This window comes from Pinus tabuliformis, chromosome 6 (assembly GCF_031772625.1).
Source record: "Pinus tabuliformis cultivar Carrire ecotype Pingquan chromosome 6, CPIR1, whole genome shotgun sequence".
Classification (NCBI taxonomy): domain Eukaryota; kingdom Viridiplantae; phylum Streptophyta; class Pinopsida; order Pinales; family Pinaceae; genus Pinus; species Pinus tabuliformis.
This window is the reverse complement of record NC_142292.1, coordinates 1,797,433,097-1,797,444,776: the sequence shown is the minus strand read 5'-3', so window position 1 is coordinate 1,797,444,776 and position 11,680 is coordinate 1,797,433,097. Positions and strand designations below refer to the sequence as shown.

The 11,680-nt window shown below is 39.8% G+C and overlaps 1 non-coding gene across 1 annotated transcript; it reads left to right on the top strand.

The window, feature by feature from the left end:
* Window positions 1–423: 423 nt before the first annotated feature.
* On the top strand, window positions 424–496 carry TRNAR-CCU (transfer RNA arginine (anticodon CCU)). The gene has a single exon. It is a non-coding gene; the product is annotated as a tRNA-Arg (tRNA).
* Window positions 497–11,680: the final 11,184 nt, after the last annotated feature.

Below are 11,680 nucleotides of genomic sequence, written 5' to 3'. Positions count from 1 at the left end.
TCTGATGATAAACTCTCTTTGAGATTCGATTCTGATGATAAACTCTCTTTGAAGTTCGAAACGTCGACATAATAAACATAATACTGTAGGTAATCAAAATTGTACTACTCCTAAAAACTACCACAGAAATTTAAAATCTAACGTAATAAATATTTACTATATATTTCTCACATAAAATATACTTAAAAAATATATATATAAACAACCTGATTCTAAATCTAGGAAAGCAAAGATATATATGAACAAACGAGTGTTGGATCTATTGAAAACAGTCAAACATGGATGGCAGGATTCCAAGCTAGTGGGCAGAAACGGCAGGATCCTCACGATTTCTGGTCATGCCCATTAATAATGCCTGCGCGTACGGATTGTCAATTTGTTTGCATTCAATAATAGTTTATATTAGTAGATGGAATTGTCACAGCGCCTGTAGCTCAGTGGATAGAGCGTCTGTTTCCTAAGCAGAAAGTCGTAGGTTCGACCCCTACCTGGCGCGTTTCTTGATCTGTTTTGAATTTATGCAGCTAATAATGAGTTTGAAATGTATTTTTGGCTGCCTGAGATGCAGATCATTAGATCAATTCTTTAGGGATGAACTCTCAAATGTATTTTCATATAAGGGATTTGTGCATCAACTTTTCATATAAGGGATTTGTGCATCAACTTTTCATATAAGGGATTTGTGCATCCAATGAGTTGAAATGTATTTTTGTATTAGATTAATTTTTCATGCAAGGCACTCTCAAGGAATGAACTCAATTCTTCACATAAGGTAATCTCTAGGGATGAACTCTCAAATGTATTTTCAGATCATTACATCAATTTTTCATATAAGGGATTTGTGCAGCCAATGAGTTGAAATGTATTTTTGTATTAGACTAATTTTTCATATAAGGTACTCTCAAGGAATGAACTCAAACGTGAGATTCAAATGTATTTTTGGGTGCATGAGATTTTGATCAATTAGATAGGAATTTTTTTTGGATTAGATTGATTTTTTTATGTAAGGTAGTTTCAGGAATGATTTTAGATATGAAATTTATATCAATTTTTCATATAAGGTACTCTTAGGAATGAACTTAAATGTGGGATTTGTAATTAGATATGAAATTTATATAATATATATTTAGATTTTAGGTATGGTTAGATTTAGTGGTTTGTGTGATTTGGTTTTTTTTTTTTGTGGGTATAATTAGGGTTATTTTTTTTTCATATAAGATATTTTCAATGATATTTTTTTCATATAAGCTACTCTCAAGGAATGAACACAAAGTTTGATTTTTTAGGTTTTTTTTGTTGCACTTTATATTCTTAAAGGATATTTAAAAGCTCTAAGTAATGGGTGATTCAAAGGCGGGGATAGATATGAGATTACAAAAAAACAGTTGTGGAGTGACTCAATTTAAGTGGGTTGTTCCAAGAGATTCTCTCATTTGATCTAATCTTTTTCTAGATTTCTTTCATGCATATTCTTAAAGAATGTAATCGGAAGATTGTTGAGCTCTCTAAGAAACTCTTCTTCTCCTAGGATAAGAATTCGTGAATGGCCAAAAGGGAGCTCTTTAAGGAAGCTCTTCTTCTTCTAGGATATGAATTCATGAATGACGAAAAGGGAAAGGACATAGAATTCACCTGTAATTTGTCCATGCTCATCTTTAGAATTTGTTGGTTTGTATAAAATCTACAATTTTGTTTTTAGGTTTGAAGAAAGTCGGAAGGGCTATATTCACTTTTTTTTTTATCTATTAAATAAGGTATTTAGACAATTGATGAAGGAATGTCTATAAGTCTTGTTTTAAATGGACAAAAAATCATGCCCCTCCATTGGGAGTTCTCCTTTTGTTTCAAAGGGGATAATAGTTTATTGATGAATAGGATTTGTTGGGATGGTGTCCCCTGGGTCACTTTTGGGGTTAAAAACTCAAGTTTTGATGTAATGTTTGGGAAAAGATGTAAAGTCTCTGTGATTTGTGGATGCAGAGCGCGTAGGTAATTAGGAGTAAAAGGGGTTTTAGCCCATTGTCTATGTAAAGTTGAGTCAGTTTTGAGATCCATCCATGGTCCGTGGACCATGGGATTCTATAAGTAGGTGTGTCTTAGAGAGTTTAAGACATCAAGATAATCTGATGATGATGGATGTAATGGGTCAATAGGAGATAGCACAGAGAAGTGAGTCCTAGAGGAGGGAAAGGCTCTGCAGTTGAATGCACAAGAGTAGCGTCCACAGTTGAGTGTGCAACCCTTGCAACTGAGTGCACAAGGCAGTTTTGAGTTTGTAATACCATATTGAAGATCAATAAAGAAGACTATTGAAGAATCCCTGTGTTTATCTGTTTACTTCTGTTATTTATGTTTGTGATATATGTTATGATTGAATAATGTCTTTATGAAATATTGATCTATTGATGCACGACTCTATGGGATAAGTCTTAATAACTGTACGCAATGCATGTTAAGTACTTTCGCGAAGATTATAATACATTATGTTATGTTTATTAAATACTTAAGTAGATTTGCGCAAGCTCAGATCTAGGGTTATTTTCTTATGCACGTAAGTGGATGATTCAATTATTAAGGGTCTGCAAAGACCTATCATAGAACTTCACGAAGGTCTCAAGGCCGTTTAAAAGAAGTTGCAATATACAGCCTTAGGGGCTTATAGATCTGCGCAAAGGCAAATCTAGGGCATAAAAGGACATCACACTAATCTCTGGATGCGGAAACTTGGTTCCAGCATCCCCCCATACTACTTTGGGTGAGACTTCAGCTTGCACTATGTAGGTTAATGCCGAAAGGGCCAGTAGTGTAGGGTTTTGTTTGGTGCAATTAACTATGAACCTAGGCCAGGACCCACTAAGCCAAGAAATGGTTCCGTTGTCGGGACTGGGATCTACTTAAGGAGATGTGTGACGTTGCATCATTGGAATCCGACCAAGAAGAAATTGAGAAGTGGTTGGATAGAAATATTCATGAATTCACGGCGCAGAAAAACAGGAATCCGTGCCTGTCAAAGGAGCAGTGGTTGGATAGATACTTGTACATCGAAATACACGAAATTTTCTTTTGCACCTTCTCGATCGAATTATACAAGTGGATAGCTAAGTTGACAAATGGCCAAGGGAGGTGGAAGCTTGATGGTCCAATAGTGTGGACTCTGGAGCAAGTGCAAAGGTTGGAAGCTTCTGAAGATAAGATCATGCAAGTTGTTGATCATTGGTTTCATCGAATTATAGAAGGATTTTTTACAAAGTTCGCGGTTGATACCTCAGTTAGCTACAGTGAAATAGAGTGGCACTTATTTAAGGGAACGCGAGATAAGTATATGAGATATCTGAATACCTGGATTAAGATTCTCTTGTGTGAAAGCAAGTTATGCCATTGCCTTGATGTTTGGAGCTATGCGGAGTGGAAAACTCTTCAGAGAATGAGAGAAATCAGGTCCTGAGTATAGCCTGTTGATTGGACCTCCTTCAAGCGATGACGAGGGAACGATACAAGCCTCATCGTGGAGTGTTTTCCAACTAATAAGACAGGGTTTTCCACAGATACATCATCCATCAACTCCACCTCCACCCCCACCTCCATAGCATACACCTTCGCCCACACCTCCGCCACCACGACCGCCGTTCAACATGTTGAACGCAATGACGCTGCCAATTTTCAAAGGTATAGGGAGCGAAGATACAGATCAGTCCTGCTTTGTCGCAAATGTTGTGTGGACTGCACAGCAGATCACTGATGACAACATAAAGAAGGCGCAGTTAGTTACTGCTCTGTAGGATCACACACTGATGTGGTATATTAAGTACTATTCTGATCATCATGTGACAATGCTAGCAGAGACTAAGGCTTCTTTAAACAAATAATTTATTAAACCTAAGTCTAACTTGCAGTCAATAGTCGGATTTAAGAAGGTCACGATGAGGGTCAATGAAACGCCCTAGGATCTAGATCAAAGGTTGAGATGTGTGATCCGTGAAGCTAATATGCAGCTCAGAGACAGTCAGCACCACAAGTGGTTTATAGCCTCGCTTCTGCCCCACCTGAGGATTGCTCAGTCGTAGCAGAAGATAGGAACTCAGGCAGAAGCCCTGGAAATCGCGATGAGGTTGCATGCGACGCCCATGCAGGATGCAACCTTGGGGGTACAATAGATTCACTCGCAGTTGCAGAACCTCTGCTTGAAATTGCAGAGCTTGAAGAAAGAGAAAGAGACCAAACTAGAGGCGCGCGAGGAAGTCTAGTGCCTGAAATGTAAAATCCAGGGGTATGATAAATACCACCGTCCCATATTTGCGAACTACATCATAGGAGGGGGACCAATTCCCCCGAGGACAAAAGCTCCAGCAGGGCCGAGTATGGGGGTCGCGCTATGGTGTGTTATTTGTCAGGTGGTTGGAAAACACACCACAGATAATTGTCACTTGCTTCAAAAGTTTGTTCAGACACCACAACAGTTGTTCTGCAACTTCTGCAAATCAGTGGGCCATGATGAGTGCCATTATCGTAGCTATGAACTAATGATGGAAAGAATGCCTACGTACCGGATGCAAGCAGAAACTCGGCCTCCGTGTCAGGGTGTCATAGGGGCACACGGAGGATATCAGGGACGAGGAGGAGGAGGACCTGGTAGAGGTCACGAACATGTTATTTGTTATAATTGTGGGACACCAGGGCACTACGAACGGGAGTGTTAGAATCAGACACGCCCGTCATGTCAATACTGCAGCTAGTTTGACCACACTATAGAAGAATGCCATGTGTTGATAGCTAAGATGCAGGAGAAAAAGGTGCAGCCTCAACAACCTACACAGAACTTACAAATGATGAGAGTTGAGCCCCGTGAGGAAGATCTGAATGTGAATATCGTGTTAAGAAGCGGAATAAAGATTGGCGATGATAAGGGGAAACAACCTGAAGGGGATGGATGGGTCTGCAAAGCCCTAGAGAAGGAAGTTGGGTTCGATTTGGAGTGCACGAAGGAAACATTTATGGAAGCCAAGAAAAGCTTTGTTGAGGTCTCCACCTCAGGAAGCCAGAGCAAGGTACCAGAAACTAGTGTGCCTATAGAGGTTGATCCCTCTGTGCTTACCACATTCTTGGACACCTGCATGAAACTTCTGCGCTATAGCAAGGATGTGAAGGGCTTGTAGGAGTTAATAAACAAGTGCGCCGGAAAAGAGAATGTCCTTGATGGACTCCGTGTGGTTAGAAAAATCGGCAAACATAAGGCAAGAACAGGACGTGAGATGAGGCTTACCGCGCAGATAGGAGATTATGAGATGGACCATGTCATTCTAGATCTGGGGTCTGACGCGAGTGTTTTTCCTAAACATACATGGGGAAGAATTGGGAGACCCACACTACAGTGGTCTCTGATCCATCTTAGAATGGAAAACCAGTAGAATATCATCCCTATGGGAAGACTACATGGAGTAACAGTGGATATAGAACGTACGAGCACTCTGGCTGATTTCGAGGTAATAGAGATCATCGATGACATCAATCCATACCCCACACTTCTTGGAATTGACTGGGCCATTGATATGGTTGGAGCCATCAACTTAAAGAAGAGGACAATGTCGTTTGAAAGGAAATCACTTTGGTTTGTAATACTGTTGGACCCGACAGAAGGGTCGCGCTATACTGAACTAGTCCACGACTACGAAGAGAGTGATGATGACTTGGATTAGATATACAAAATAACTACGCGAGACTAGGACTGGGTTAACCCGATGGTGGATGGAAGGATTGCATGGGACCGGGAAAGTTCCTATACCTCGGATTTAGATGAAGAGTTGGAGCACTAGCAGAATAGGCTGCATGAAGTATCTACGTTGTGTTGCAACATGATGACTAAATCACTCATTAGAGGTAAGAAATTTACCCTATTATGATGGTTTAACTAACGTAGATAAGCTTTTGGATGCTTTTGAACGAGAAGTCCTTGAGGATCATCGCTTCCAAACACTGGATTTGGCACTATGCCTGCATGATGGTGGGGTACGCACAAGGATAGCTTTGATGAATGGCAAGATTACAGGAGGATGATGAGGTTGCTATTTGGTCATCCTAAATTTCGATTGACTGAGAAAATGATGGGAGAAATGATCTACGCGATCATCTAGCAAAGTGGACAAAATCTTATGGAATGGAGCCGCAGCCAGAGTGGGTGCACTTATTCTGTCATACTTTGAATACAATTCCTATGAATTGGTATCTGGAAACAGAGCTCCACCATGGCCCTGTGGAGTGGGATATATTAAGGGAAGGATTCTTAATGACCTTCAGTTTTGAAGATTGCTTCAAGAGCATTGATGAAGCTCTGCAGGATATTAAGGCATCGATCGTCAAAATCCTGTAGGAACCTTTGGAGTGGGTTCAACCAGATTGGAGCACCCAGCTATGCCATGCGCTGGAATGCTATAATGTGACTGCTGAGGGGGAGGATGAAGATCCAAGAAATATTAATATTCCAGAGGCAGAAGGTCATCGCGAGGTCGAAGGTCCACAAATAGAAAACCTGGACATCACCGCGCCGTTGAAAACCAAGAAAGTGAACATTGGTATAGAAGCAGAGCCAAAATTTGTAAAGATTGGGGATTACTAGGATGATGCCACAGTGGATAAAGTTGTTGATTTACTCCGCGAGTACTAGGATCTTTTTCCTACCAAGTTTTCGGACTTGAAGGGCATAATAGGAAACTTGGGTGTGATGAAAATCACTTCGAAACCGGACGTGAAGCCTATTAAGTAGAGGTCGTATCGCCTTAATCCCAAATACAAGGAAAAGGTTCACTTGGAGTTGGATAAGATGCTAGAAGCAGGCATCATCGAACCTGTGGAAGAATCTAATTAGGTGAGCCCGATGGTGGTTCATGAGAAGAAATAGAAGGGAGAAATAAGGATTTTCGTAGATCTGAGGAAGCTTAATGATGCCTGTTTCCATGACTGTTATAGCTCCAAATCTCACTCTTGATGTTTGTGATGCTGCACTCATGGCCTAGGGCAACCCCTCCTTCCAGACCTGGTCCAAATATTCAAAAAACAGTGTTTTACTCCCTATATGCGACATTTCCCTAAGCTAAATGCGTGTGTACGCAGGTCTGTGTATACCCAACCCACGTATATGTCTTAAAACACTTAAAAAAATTAAAACTCCTTAATTTCGGGCAGAGATCACGGGTTTACCTGCTGATTACCTATTAGTGCTCGTGGCCCAACTGTTCCCAATGAATTCCCAACTAAAAAACTACTTTGGGAGAAGTATAAAAGGCTTCAATGGGAAGCCCTAAAAGGAGGAGAGAAGATAGAGAAAGATCACTCTGCTGAGATTTTCCCTGGCCAGGTCTAAAGATCCTTGTGCTTCCAGCACTTCCCCCATTTACAGGAAACCCTTGTTTCCTTGTGTTATGATGTCTTTCCACTACTTGAGATATCTTGGAGTAAGTCATGGAAGGAGTTTGTTGAAGGCTTGAGACTGGACGAATCCAGAGGACAGTTCCGCTTGGAGCCTGTGAAAGGAAGACTCAAGTGAAATTATTCCTTTCTGTACTTTAGTTATTTATAATAAAAGAAACACTTGTCTTGTTCCTGATATAAGTCTTCTTCATGTTTATGATATCAATGTTATAATTCATATATGAATGGTTGTTTTTAATTGCATAACTAACTACCTTTCCTTATGTTATGAAGATGATTTCTTTATGATGCTTGGTCAATATACTGTTGTACTTTCTGGAATTGTTTGTTTTGCTGGTTGAAGGACTAAAAGAAACTCCAAGAGGGTTTGGACCCTAACTGGATCTTCTCAAAAGAAGGACCCCCGGGTGCACCCCTTTTCATATAGTTTGTTTATATTAGCATCATGGTTGTATGGAATGTGTGTTTCTCTTTGTAGATAACCTCTGATCTACTAGGGTATCAACCCAAGACCCTAGGGGAATTTATCCATTCCCGATGCCATTTATAGATGATGTATTGGATAACATTGGAGGGCAGGAGGTCTACTCGTTCACTGATGGATTTTTTGGGTACCATAAGATCAAGATCGCGCCAGAGGATAGGAGCAAAACAACCTTCGCGACAGAATGGGGTTGTTTCTAGTATACTATAATGCCATTTGGACTCAAGAATGCGCCTGTGATATTCTCTCGCGTAGTTATAGCAGAATTTAAAGAACTCATTCATAAGTTCTTGGAGGTGTATTTTGATGACTGGATGGTGTTCGGTTTAGTGAAGTGCCATGTAGAAAGTCTGCGCCTAATGATGGATACGTGCTGCAGATACTAGATCGCGTTGAATCTGAAGAATTTTTTATTCTGTGTCCCCTTTGGGATCTTGCTGGGTCATGTGGTGTGAAAGCAAGGGATGATGGTGGACCCTACCAAGATCACGATGATAGTAAATTTGGAGGCCCCAAAAAGTGCCAAACAACTGCACACGATGCTAGGACATACAGGATATTATAGGAATTTCATCAAGGCTTATGCTCATATTACCGCTCCCATGGAGAAACTATTGAAGAAGGATGCAACATTCTATTGGGATGAATAATTTTAGCGCAGTTTAGATGTTTTGAAGGAAAATATGGTCACCCCGCCAATCTTGGTCTTCCCCGATTGGAAGAAGGAATTCCATGTACATGTTGATGCCTCTTGCATTGCGTTGCGAGAAGTGTTAACATAGGCTGGTGAAGGAGAGATGGACCACCCTATAGCCTTCACAAGCAAGAAATTATCGAAGGTCGAGAAGAATTACTCAACGAAAGAGTGTGAAGGATTGGCTATGGTGTATGCGCTTCAAAAATTCAGGCACTATCTATTGGGCAGACATTTCAAAATGTACACCAATCATTCTTCCTTGAAATACCTATAAGCTGTGTTGGGGGGCAGATCTTTCGATGGTTGCTACTATTCCAGGAGTATGACTTTGAGGTTATTGTGAAGCCAGGTAGGTTGAATGCAGGACCTGAGCATCTGTCACAGATCGAAACAGGAGAAGATCCTACTAACTTGGAGGAAGGGTTGCCCAATGCGCAGCTCTTCGCGATACACGTAGCAAATAACCACTTTGCAGATATTATTCACTTTTTGACTACAGGAATTGCACCAGAAGGATATACAAGTCAGAAAAAGAAGGAACTAGTAGTGCGTGCAATAGATTTCTTAGTAATTGCAGGACATTTGTATAATATGGGTGTAGATGAGCTATTGCGACGACATGTGCCATATTTCAAGTAGAATAGCATCTGCATTGAAGCTTATGGAGGGGATGCAGGAGGACATTATGTAGGAAAGGCGACAGCACAGAATATTTTGCGTGTAGGTTTATGGTGGCCTACGTTGCATAAAGACTCTAAAGCATATTGTAGGGCATGCGATGCATGTCAACAAACGGGCAAACCATCACGGAGGGATGAGTTGCCACTGAATCCTCAAGTATCATTGCAGCCATTTGAAAAATGGGCAATTGATTTCGTTGGGCCAATTTAGCCCCCAAGGAAGAAGACAGGTGCGCGCTATATCATCACCACGATGGAGTATCTAACTAGATGGGTAGAGGCACAGCCAGTTAAAGATTGCACAGGGGCAACAACAACGAAGTTTTTGTTTGAATATGTGTTAACTAGTCCAGGCAAGCAGCTATGACTGCATCAACACCTGGATTTCAATACCGGCATCTAGTGAATCAACATCTTGCAATTCATTATAGGTAAACGAGATGAAAGGTTATGTTTCATAAAGAATCAAATCCATTTCATATTTCTGATGACAAAAAGTTATGCTTTGGCCTCCAAAGATTTGGCTGCCCAAAAGTGTTGATGAGTGATCGAGGTACACACCTCCTAAACGAGACGATCGACATGTTGACTGAGGAGTTCCAGGTCTATCATCAGAAGAGAATCTCATATCATCCTCAGGCTAATGGAATAGTAGAGGCCTTTAATAATATTTTGGAAAACAAGTTGATGAATATTTGTAACACACAACGAAATGACTGGGATGTGCACGTACCTGCAATACTATGGGCGTACAGGACTAATTGTAAAAATCTGACAGGGCAGACACCTTTTAGATTAGTCTATGGTGTAGAAGTTGTGATACCTATGGAATATATCGTGCCTATTCTATGCATAGTAACTTTCACCAGAATGAATGATCGTGAAGCCTTGGAATAACAGCTTGTATAACTGATGGAGCTTGAAGAGGACCGATTCTTCGTTGGATTCCATCAGCTAGTACAAAAGGAACATGAAAACACGTGGCATGATCGACACATCAAGCTTCGCACCTTCAAAGTGAATGATCTGGTATTTTTATATGATAGTAAGTTCACTAAGTTTCCGGGGAAATTTCAGATGCATTGGCTGGGCCCATATATTATCAAAGAAATTACAGATGGAGGCACAGTTCAGCTCGTGAAGCTGAATGGAGAACCTTTTCTAGGAAGAGTGAATGGAAACCGATTGAAGCCATATACAGGAGATCCGGCACATTGACTATATGGCGGCAGAACAGTCTTAGTGCTCCAGGCAGTTACAAGGGAGCGCAGGACTATAAACTAAACTGCGAGGGTTGGAGGACTACCTGGCAGGCGGGCTTGACATTTATTCCCTTTTCACCATTTTTTGTTACAACCATAACATAGTCATTTTTATCTTGTTTCCTTCATCTATGATAATTGAAGAGGTTGAGTTAGGGTTTCCGTATGAACCCAAAAATGATATTTGTTTCATGTGTATGCTCTAATGGTATATTTGTATGTAGCTTTATTCTTGACTTTAATATGACAAGAAAATAGCATAGCTTCCATAGCATTCTAAGGATGTTTAATGAAAAAATCATGTTTAATGTCTTCTTTTAATCCACGCATGGAATATTTCAATAAATGTTCATCACTATGTTATCCCCCATTGTGGCGAAGGTCTGAAATTCTAAATTATAATCTTCAATATCAACTAATTTTGTAATTCTTGTTAATTGACTAAAGTAGTCTTATTCCCAAACTTTCCTATATTGTGCTTTAAAGTCTCTCGTAAATAAACCCCAAGTATAATTATATGAGTGGATATTTCTTTTAAATATCCATTGATACTACTGATAGGGTTTTATCTCAATGTTCAAAATTGTTATGTGAATCCTTTGTTTATCATCCATAATATTATGCAATTCAAAATATTGTTCTATTTGGTTCACCTGGGTAAATACCTATGTTCTATCAAAATTCCTTAAGTCAACCTTGGGAAGGTTCAATCCCTTTGGAAACCATCCATGATAAACTCTACTATTGGAGTTAAATCCACTCAAAAATTCTTATTATTGGAAATTTATTCAACTTGAATACTACCTTTATTTTCGTGGGTCCCTTCAATCACATTATCAATTTTAGAAACCCTCCCATTTAGGTCTTATATAATCTTCTATTTCATCTATTCCAACTTCCCATCTATCTCATGTTCCATATATTGCAAATTTCAATCCATTTTAAGTTCTATCTATCCTAAATTTCCTTCCTTATTTTGTTCCATTTGTTCTAACTTTTGTAACATCCCCTAGTTGATTTCCTATGTAAATAAATAAAAATAATAACCAAGGTCACAAGACATGTATTCCAGCTAAATCTTGGGCAAAAAAATAGTGATGGGGATCACTAATAATTAATAAATCGATATGAAAAT